The sequence below is a fragment of the Rhinolophus sinicus genome, chromosome X (assembly GCF_036562045.2).
Source record: "Rhinolophus sinicus isolate RSC01 chromosome X, ASM3656204v1, whole genome shotgun sequence".
Classification (NCBI taxonomy): domain Eukaryota; kingdom Metazoa; phylum Chordata; class Mammalia; order Chiroptera; family Rhinolophidae; genus Rhinolophus; species Rhinolophus sinicus.
This window is the reverse complement of record NC_133768.1, coordinates 102,337,984-102,349,014: the sequence shown is the minus strand read 5'-3', so window position 1 is coordinate 102,349,014 and position 11,031 is coordinate 102,337,984. Positions and strand designations below refer to the sequence as shown.

Sequence of the window (11,031 nt, the reverse complement as noted above, 5' to 3'; positions counted from 1 at the left end):
TTGCTGTGCAGAAGGTTTTGAGTTTCATATAGTCCCATTCCTTTATTTTAGCTTTTACTTCCATTGCCTTTGGAGTCAAATTCATAAAATGCTCTTTGAACCCAAGGTCCATAAGTTTAGTACCTATGTTTTCTTCTATGCAGTTTATTGTGTCAGGTCTTATGCTTAAGTCTTTGATCCATTTTGAATTAATTTTGGTACATGGTGACAAATAGCAGTCCAGTTTCATTCTTTTGCACGTGGCTATCCAATTCTCCCAGCACCATTTATTGAAGAGGCTGTCTTTGCTCCATTGTATGTTTTTAGCTTCTTTGTCAAAAATTATCTGTCCATATTTATGTGGTTTTATTTCTGGGTTCTCAATTCTATTCCATTGGTCTATGTGTCTGTTTTTCTGCCAATACCATGCTGTTTTGATTATTGTAGCCCTGTAGTACAAGCTAAAGTCAGGGAGTGTGATACCTCCATTATTGTTCTTTTTTCTTAAGATTGCTTTGGCTATTTGGGGTCTTTTGTGGTTCCAAACAAATCTGATGATTTTTGTTCTATTTCTTTAAAAAATGCCATTGGGATTTTGATGGGGATTGCATTGAATCTGTATATTGCTTTGGGTAATATGGCCATTTTAACTATGTTGATTCTTCCAATCCATGAGCACGGAATGTCTTTCCATTTCTGTGTCTTCTTCAATTTCTTTCAAAAATGTCTTATAGTTTTCAGCATATAGGTCTTTCACATCCTTGGTTAAGTTTATTCCTAGGTATTTTATTCTTTATGCTGCAATTGCAAAAGGAATATTTTTGTATTTTTTTCTCAGATTTCAGTGTTAGTATATAGAATTCAATGGACTTTTGTATGTTGATTTTGTGGCCAGCAACTTTACTGTATTCGTTGATTGTTTCTAATAGCTTTTTGGTGGAGTCTTTAGGGTTTTCTATATATAGCATCATGTCATCTGCAAAGAGTGATAATTTAACTTCTTCATTCCCAATTTGATGCCTTTTATTTCTTTCTCTTGCCTGATTGCTCTGGCAAGGACTTCCAACACTATGTTGAAAAGCAGAGGTGATAGGGGACAGCCCTGTCGTGTTCCTGAACGTAGAGCAAAGGGCTTCAGTTTTTCACCATTAATTATGAGATTAGCTGAGGGTTTGTCATATATGGCCTTTATTATGTTAAGGTATTTTCCTTCTATACCTATTTTATTAAGTGTTTTAATCATAAATGGATGTTGTATCTTGTCAAATGCTTTTTCTGCATCAATTGATATAATCATATGATTTTTGTCCTTTATTTTGTTTATGTGATGTATCACATTGATGGATTTGCAGATGTTGAACCATCCTTGTGCCCGGGATGAACCCCACTTGGTCGTGATGAATAATCTTTTAATGCATTGTTGTATTCGATTTGCTAGAATTTTGTTTAGGATTTTTGCATCTGTATTCATCAGAGATATTGGTCTGTAGTTTTCTTTTTTGTGTTGTCCTTACCAGGTTTTGGTATCAGGGTAATGTTGGCCTCATAAAATGAGTTAGGGAGTACTGTCTCTTCTTCAATTTTTGGAAGAGTTTGAGCAGGATTGGTATTAGATCCTCTTTGAAGGTTTGGTAGAATTCACTAGTGAAGCCATCTGGTCCCGGACTTTTGCTTTTGGGAAGGTTTTGGATGACTGATTCAATTTCGTTACTGGTGATCGGTCTGTTTAGATTTTCCAGTTCTTCATGGTTCAGCCTTGAAGGCTATATGTTTCTAAGAACTTGTCCATTTCTTCTAGGTTATTGAATTTGGTGGCATATAGTCCTTCATAGTATTCTTGGATGATCCTTTGTATTTCTGTGGTGTCCGTGATAACTTCCCTTTTTCATTTCTGATTTTGTTAATTAGTGTCTTCTCTTTTATCTTAGTGAGTCTAGCCAAGGGTTTGTCAATTTTGTTAATCTTTTCAAAGAACCAGCTCTTTGTCACATTAATTTTTTCTATTGTCTTTTGTTCTCTATTTCATTTAGTTCTGCTCTGATTTTTGTTATTTCCTTTCTTCTGCTGACCTTGGGTTTCACTTGTTCTTCTTTTTCTAGTTCTTTAAGGTGTAACATGAGGTTATTTATTTGGGATTTTCTTGTTTCTTGAGATAGGCCTGTAATGAGATAAATTTCCTCTTAAAACTGCTTTCGCTGCATCCCAAAAATTTTGGTAGGATGTATTTTCATTGTCATTTGTTTCTATGTATCTTTTGATCTCTCCTCTAATTTCTTCTTTGACCCAGTTCTTTAAAAGTATGTTGTTTAATCTCCATGTATTTGTGTTTTTCCTGCTTTCTTTTTGCAGTTGATATCCAATTTCAAAGCCTTGTGATCAGAGAATATGCTTGGTATGATTTCAATCTTCTTAAATTTGCTGAGGCTGATTTTATGTCCCAATATATGGTCTATCCTTGAGAATGTTCCATGTACACTAGAAAAGAATGTATAGTCTGATGTTTTAGGATGAAGTGCTCTATAAATGTCAATTATGTCCATTTCATCTAATGTGTCATTTAGGACTGCTATTTCGTTATTTATTTTCTGTTTGGATGATCTATCCATAGCTGTCAATGATGTATTTAAGTCCCCTAGTATAATTGTGTTTTGGTCAATTTCTCCCTTTTGTTCTGTTAGTAGTTGCTTGGTATATTTTGGTGCTCCCTGATTGGGGACATAAATATTGATGACTGTTATGTCTTCTTGTTGTATAGTCCTCTTTGCCATTATGAAATGTCCATCTTTGTCTCTTGTTACCTTTTTCACCCTGAAGTCTGTTTCATCTGATATCATTATGGCTACACCTGATTTTCTCTGGGTACCATTTGCTTGGAGTGTCAATTTCCACCCTTTCACTTTGAATCTATGCTTGTCCTTGTAGCTGAGATGTGTCTCTTGGAGACAGCATATGGTTGGGTTTAGTTTTTTGATCCAATCTGCTACTCTGTGCCTTTTTATTGGTGAGTTCAGTCCATTTCCATTTAGGGTGATTATTGATATGTGAGGATTTCCTGTCATTCTATCTTTAGTTTTCTGGTAAGGCTATGTCTCCATTGTTTCTTTGCCTTTTTGTTGTTATCTATTATTTCTGTGTGGTGGTATTCTATGATGTTTCCCTCTGTTTCTTCTTTTATTACAGTATATATGTCAGTAAATGAATCAGTTTGACTAGATCTCTCTCAAATCACCTGATAAAAATTTATCCTCTTCCTAACCTATGCAACAGGTTAGGAACTCCTGCCTATCTCTCAGTTTTTATGCACCATTTTGTCCCTCAACCCAAGACCCTCATCCCCAACCCAACCACCAAAGAGTTGCCAAACCCTTGGGTGTTCCCCAGTCCTTTCTAGAACTAGAGATGAGCCAGATTACTGACTTGGGTACAAAACACTACTACTTTACAAACCTTTACTGGATTGGGTGCTTGCCCTAGTTTTAAACTCCATTCTATCACTCAGAAACATTTTACTAAAGTCCATTAGCTTTTTGCAAAATTCTGTAACAGTACTTTAAACATATAGCAGCTGAAGGACAAATATTAAATTAGAACATATACAGAAGTAGGTTCGGGTGTCAGAAATAAAATAATTTGGAACATGATATTCAAGGAGTACTAAGTTGTGATGAAATGAATCCCTGTTATGAATCACTTCTAATCCCTACAGAGATGGATTTGTGTCTGAATACTCCATCGCTCACACTTTGTTGCATCTCTCATAGAACCCTGCACCTAGCATGTTCTCTTCAACAATTGGGTACTCAATAAAGGTATGATAATTGATTGACTGGTTGCTGGTCCTTCAACAGAGAATAAAATCATTTTCTCATGAGCTTTGTGTTTAAGATCCAAATCAGATAAGCTAGATAATTTTTCTTCAAAAATGATTATTATTTACTAAATATATAATGTCATGCCATCAAGGGAACACTTTTGGATCTAGGAGTACTTAGTCAAAAGAAATATATTGGAAGAAAACCCTAAGAAAGTATCCTCCCCAAGTCTGATTAATTACTATCTTAAGAAAAGCTTATGAAATGAAATTGTTGTATGAATGAGACATTAATGTCAAGTTCCAGCCAGTAGCCAAGAACACTCTCAATACAATGTTAACATTTGAAATACATTAGAACAATTTTATAAATTAATATTGTAGCTTTGAAAAGCTCAACTCCATAATAATTTTCCTCTGGAAACACTCTATTCCATCTTATTTTTATAAGCACCTTATATGGAAATATGATATGGTGTTCCTGTTAAGCAAACTACTTTAGGAGGCAATAAATGGATTTATTAAATAATTAGCATGCAGCTAGAAGAAAGCTATGTGCCTTGCAGAAGATCTAAAATTGTTATTGGGAGCAAAGCGATATTCATATTTTTTAAACTATATCAGAAATTGCAGATGCCAAGCACATTCACGATAATGGTACAATTCAGTCATGGATTAGATATGGACATGGTGCTAGAATATTAGTGTGAGAATAATTTTGGTAATATAAATGTGAGCAAACCTGTGAGGATTTAGAAAGGCCAGATAAGGCATAAAATATATCTTGGCTGCAGCAGGGTAACAGAGTCATTCTAGGAAGAGGATATCGAATTGTAGATTATTCACATCCTAAGAGAATACATAGTGACACACAGAAGATTCTTACTAATAAAAATGGAGATGATGACACACCCATTTACTAAATGCCCAGAGGGTACCAAGTGGGCTAGTGGACATATAAAAAGGCCAAGTGCTTCTCTCTCTGCACTACGAAAGAAATATCTGAATATCCCTAAAGATAGATCAAGCATAAGCCAGTGAGTTTTGTTTTAATAAAAGGTGTTGTTGGCAGAGACAATGGAAATTAGTGACCAAATAATTTAGTGGCCAAATTTGCTCCTTTGCTACAACCACAAACTCCATCTCTCTGTCAAAGAAAAACAAACAAAAAGGAAGCCCTGGAGATTTGGGATAACAGCCAAATTACTCTTTGCTTATATTCTCCTTCAGAATAACCAGGAGGAAGGAAACATGAAAATAATGACAATAAGCTGAAGTTTTAGAGATGCAGGCATTAATTATCTCAAAGTGATTTATAGGTAGTAAAGAACTGTATGAAACAGTTATTATTGCAATACGGCTTTGTGACTTCCAACGTGCTTTCAGATTCCTGGTCTGATTTGAGCCAGATGTTTTAACATATCTACTATTTCCTTTAATACTTAAAATGTTAATCATTCCCAGAGATTCCAAAAGAATAAGTGACTTGCCTCTAGTCAGGCATGCCAGTAAGTGGGTGGGTCCAGGGATCAAACTCAGGTGTTCTGATTTCTAGTCTAGAAACACAGCTATTAGAGCTCTGCGTGGTTCTTAATCAATATGTCTCTCTTCTCACTATTCTCATTTGCTCAAGGTGGAAGCCATCTCGTGTTAATATACTATGCAGAATGTAGATGCTAGCTTGAGGCGCCATTTTCTTTCATGTTCCTCTAACCAGTCATTCTTCCCCCATTTAATTGTTTGCCCTTATTCCAAATAGTCCAAATCTTTTAGCCTTTTCTCACAAGAACAATCACCCAATAATGTTGATGAAAATTCTGTCTTGACAATCTAGCATCACTTCAACCAATATAACAAACAGAAACTACTTGACTTACGAGGTGATATGTAGCTCCAAATGTTTCTTCTCTGAGGATTCAGAGTTGCTCAAGGTAGAAACCAATGCAAATAAAAATGCCTCTAAGAAAAAAGATGCTTGACTTTTTTGACCACATGCCATATTAAATAAAAGTGCAACTTTAATGATAACAGCTGCTAATCAGATCATTCCTTTCAATAATTTAAATGCATCTAATTCTTGAACTCAAATTTTGCTATTGTGTAATTTTCCCATTTCCACATTCCATGTTCGACTTAGCATGAAATATTTGCTATACGGGGTCTGACAATTAAGTTTGCGAACTTGTTGCAACAATGTTGCTAACCTTTTTTTGATATCAGAGGGATTATTTATCATGAATTTGTACCAACTGGACAAACAGTCAACCAAGTTTACTATTTGGAAGTGCTGAAAAGGCTGTGTGAAAAAGTTAGACGACCTGAACTTTTCGCCAACAATTCATGGCTCTTACATCACGACAATGCACCAGCTCACATGGCACTGTCTGTGAGGGAGTTTTTAGCCAGTAAACAAATAACTGTGTTGGAACACCCTCCCTATTCACCTGATCTGGCCCCCAAAGACTTCTTTCTTTACCCAGAGATAAAGGAGATATTGAAAGGAAGACATTTTGATGACATTCAGGACATCAAGGGTAATATGACGACAGCTCTGACGGCCACTCCAGAAAAAGAGTTCCAAAATTGCTTTGAAGGGTGGACTAGGCACTGGCATCGGTGCATAGCTTCCCAAGGGGAGGACTTCGAAGGTGACCATAGTGATATTCAGCAATGAGGTATGTGCCACTTTTTCTAGGATGAGTTCGCAAACTTGACTGTCCGACCTCATATGCAGATAGGAAGAGAGGAAACATTATCTCAAGGCTTTTTAGTATGCCATTAAAGATTGGAAATATGGTGATTAACATAAAAGACAATTCCCCTAATAGCTGAAGAATGTATTAGGTATATAGAAATGTACCTCTTAGCCCAGCTGAGAATGAGAGCCAGTAAAACTTCCGGATTTCTCAGACTTGGTCTTGGCATTCAGAAATAGCCTGGGGTGAGCAAGTGACAAGTAGTCTGAAAGGAGAATTATTTCTCCTCCACTGACAGACAGAAAGCTGACTTCTTGAAAGTTTGCTTATGTTAACAAATTAAATGTTTATAGTAACAAATCTGAATCATTGGCCCCTACTACTCCTCCTTGTTAGTCACACGCAACAACTCAATAAATGACAGCATAGAGAAATGAGATGCAAACATAGGCATAGCTTTATCACATCTTCTGGGAGAAAGTAAGAAAAGGAACAACAATTTAAAAAGAGAAAAAATAAGTCTGAATGATGTCTTACGGTGTAAACTACAAAACTATGGCAAACACTCCAAAATGCTTGTGTCGTATCCTGAAGGGTCATTCAAATGTTTCCTTTTGCTCAATGAGAGGGTTCTGATTTCTTTCTCTACATGAGTCAATTAGGGTTTACTCACCTCCCAAGTGTCTAACTGAGCCTCTAACCCCAGGTGACCCTCTTCCAAAAGTGTGCCTGTGGCCAAACAGACTGAGTAATACTCTGAAGGAAAAACATTCACTGTGAGAAAAGCAATCAGAAGCACAACTTACCAACCATTTAACCAAATTACTATGGTGGAGCAGAGCCTACAGAAAATTGGTAGACACAAGTGCTATCCTAGCATATCTTAGAAATAAGCTGGAGAAGATAAAGTAGATTTCAAACAATAAGAGTAGAACCTCAAAAAGACTCTTGGCACAAGTGGATTTCAGAGAAAAAAAATATCAGGGCATTCCAGACTTATCAAGAAAGTCCACATGGAGAACAAGCGTACTGAGTTGCATTTAACTGAGAAAAGAATCAGAGTATCCATGGCTTGAGCATTTATTCTGTGCCAGGCACTGGGTTAAGTCCATTATATTCATAATCTCACTGACTTCTTACATAGGGAAGGTTTTATTACCCCCAAAAGAAAGATTGAGTGACTTTCCCAAGGTCCAACTCCTGTCTTCAGGAGAATGTTGTAGTCATGACTTACAAGGTTTTGCATAGTTGGCCCCTGCTTGCCTCTGCAGCCTCATTTCACACCACTCACCTGCCCATTCAACACATTGAAACCATAAATGAACCAATCTCTTTCATTGTAGGGTGTTCACATTTTGGGTTTCCTTTGCTTACATAAATTTACCTGTAAAACTTCTGTGCGTCTAGCAGATTTTTGTAAAAGTTGCTTTTTTTCATTTATTGAAAAATATTTATTGAGCAACTACCATACGTTATACAGTTTTAGGCACTGCAAGTATAGTACAAAAGAAAACAGTTTTTTAGTGGCTACCCTCATTAAGGTCACATTTACATAGGAAAGATAAATATTTAATCATCAATTTCAAATTCAATGAAATATGTAGGAGAAATCATAGGTGGTGCCGTGGATGATAAAAACAAAAAGTAGTGATGGAGTGGGGGAATTATGCTACTTTGCAGATTTAGCTGTTTTTTTGTTTTGTTTTGTTTTGCTTTCAGTTTCAAAAATATGGACTTCCAGATTGGAAGAAAAGCAAGGATCCTTTCGGAAGTTTCCCTGTAGGAATAACATGAAAGGAAAAATGAGCAGACTTGAAATCCACACTCCGGTTTTTGCCAAGAAAAAGAAAAAAAAGAGAGAAAGTATTCTGTATACAGGGAAAAACATCGGAGGCATTCCCATGAAAGTTTCAGCGACTCCCCCTTGGCAAGTGAACAGTCTGAGAAAACAGAGTAAAAAAAAGAGAAAGGATTTCCAACATCTCATTTCTTCACAGAAAAAATCAGAAATCTTGTGATGAGATGGAAAAGGCCATTTCTACAGCCAGAAAAAGGAAAAGAGAAGAAATAGTGCTTTGGGGGAAGAGGACGAAACAGGTGTTGTGTACATCATGGTGGACAAGGAAAATACTGAGAATATGCCGAAGAGTTTTAGAAGGGATGTCGATGTTGTTTATATTAATGCGAGCAAGGAACAAAAGTCAGCCAAAGAGCCTGAAGCAGATGCAGTGCATTCAGTTGCTAAGCAACGTAAAACTGAGTCAGAACTGCATAATAAAGTTAGGAAGAAAAAGAAAAAGAAGCGGTGGCTGGAAGCGGAAGCAGAAGCAGCATCCTGGGATCCTGGGCAGCAAGTCCCCAATGCGCACGTTGCTCTGCCCCAGCCGGAGTCCCAGCAGCCAGAATCCCTGCTTCCTGGAGGCCTGGGAGGTGAAGTCACACAATTGCCAGGCTCTACTCATAAAAAGAAGTCTAAGAAAAAGAAGAGGAAATTCTCAAGTAACCAGGAATGTGAGGCATTAGCTATGCCCGAGAGTCTTGAGAGGTGAATTCTGATGGATCACACATGGCTGGTGAAGTAGGGGCTGTAAAAGGCAGGGAGGAAGTCAGCAGAACAAAGAAAAGGAGGCGCAGGTCTTCTGCTGAAAATGCCCGAGTGGCTTATGGTGACCTTTCAGTGCTCAACACAGGCTTCGGGAACCCGCCCTTGGTTTCACTGGAAGGTAGTGAGTGGTACCTCGATTGAAGAAAGTGTGGAACCCAGGCCGGAAGAGGAGAAAAGCCAGGTGTGTTCAGATGAGATGCAGAGGTTAGAACCTGCAAATTAAGAAAACAATTTGGAATTGGCTAAAGAGTCTGGCACGAAATGTTTATGGGAAGATTTGGGAGTGTCAGATGACCCAGACGTGGATTTGGACTCCGTCGTGAAGCAGCTCCAAGGGTTCATTCCTGGCATCAAGGAAAGGGCTGCCATGACGATTAAGCAATTGTATCGCGATTACTTGGGACAGTTTAAACAATTTAAAGCACAGGGTGTCGCCATTAGATTTGGCAAGTATTCTGCAAAGGAAAATAAGAAGTTAGAAACGTACAAGAATTTCTGTCCCTGACAGGAATTGAGAATGCAGACCAGCTGCTATACACAGACAGATATCCAGAGGAGAAAGCTGTGATCACTGACTTAAAAAGAAAAGACGCGTTTAGATTGCACATTGGTAAGGGCATTGCCTGGCCCTGGAAACTCGTGTATTGTCGAGCAAAGAAGATGTTTGATATCCATAATTACAAAGACAGTTTGACTCCAACAAGCCAAATAAAACATATGTAGGTGAAGTGTCGGCTGTGGGTCAGCTCTCTGCTCAAGGACAAAGGGATGAGCATGAGAGCGGCAGCCCCACCTCTGCGGGCCCAGACAGCAGCCAGTGGCACAATGACTCCATCTCTGGGAGACAACTGAAGTAAATCAAGCAAGACCAGCTGAGTTATACTTCGCTACATGATTTAAAACCAAGACACACGTATTATCTGAACTTCAAATACTGACATGACCTTGGTTTCTTTTTTAAAATTTTTATCAAAACAAATAAAACTTAAGTAGAGGAAAGGTCCCCCACAGAGATTGACACCTGCCCTCTTTCCCAAGCTCTAGTGTTAGACAACTGAGGACAGAACGTTAAGGAAATTCACTAAAGATGACATTGTAAATGGAACCTAAAGAAGGCGTTTTGGAAAGGAAGGGTGGCAGCTGAGATAACATTTTTCTACCTGTGATGTAAGTGTGGGAATGACATTTTTAGAATAAGGTAAGTCTGTTGTTTTAGTAATAAAGTTCATTCATCTGTTTGTACCATAAAAAAAAATGGAACGCTTAATGAATTTGTGTGTCTTCCTTGCACAGGGACCATGCTAATTCTCTCTGTATCATTCCAATTTGTATACGTGCTGCCGAAGCAGCGAGCACTAAAAGTTCCTTCTTGCTGATCTAAATCAGGTTCCTGATCAGACTGACTTATAGACGTATTATTTACAGTTTTTATCATAGTTTACATCTAAATAATTACACAGTGTACTAGTCAGTTTCCCAGGCCAGCAGGCTGAAAATTCAGTTGAGTTTATATTGGAGTCTTGAATCTGAATTCTGCATGCTGAAAACACAGAGAAGGCAGCTATGTTGCAATCTTTTTTCTTTCTTTTTTTTTATGTTGCAATCTTGAGGGAGCATAATTTCTTCTTGGGGAAACAGCAGTCTTTGCTCTCTTAAGGCGTTCAACTGATTGAATGAGGCCCACCCACACTACTGAGGGAAATCTGCTTAACTTAAAGTATACTGAGTTACATTTTAATCACATCTTTATAAAACTTTCATAACAACATTTAGACTGGTATTTGACCTAACCACTATACAGCATAACCTAGCCAAGTTCACATCTACAATTAACCATCACACGTGTCTGTTTAAGGACTATTTTCCCTACTTGACTGTAAACTCTATGAGAATAGAGACTCAGTCTGTTTTTTCACAACTGTATCCACAGTATTTAGAAC

General features: G+C 37.6%; 1 non-coding gene and 1 pseudogene across 1 annotated transcript; one reads left to right on the top strand and one right to left on the bottom strand.

The window, feature by feature from the left end:
* Positions 1-8,261: 8,261 nt before the first annotated feature.
* LOC109436881 (transcription termination factor 1) lies at positions 8,262-9,814 on the top strand (annotated as a pseudogene).
* Positions 9,815-10,339: 525 nt separating this feature from the next.
* LOC141569840 (U6 spliceosomal RNA) lies at positions 10,340-10,441 on the bottom strand. The gene has a single exon (XR_012493621.1). It is a non-coding gene; the product is annotated as a U6 spliceosomal RNA (small nuclear RNA).
* Between the last annotated feature and the right edge of the window lie 590 nt (positions 10,442-11,031).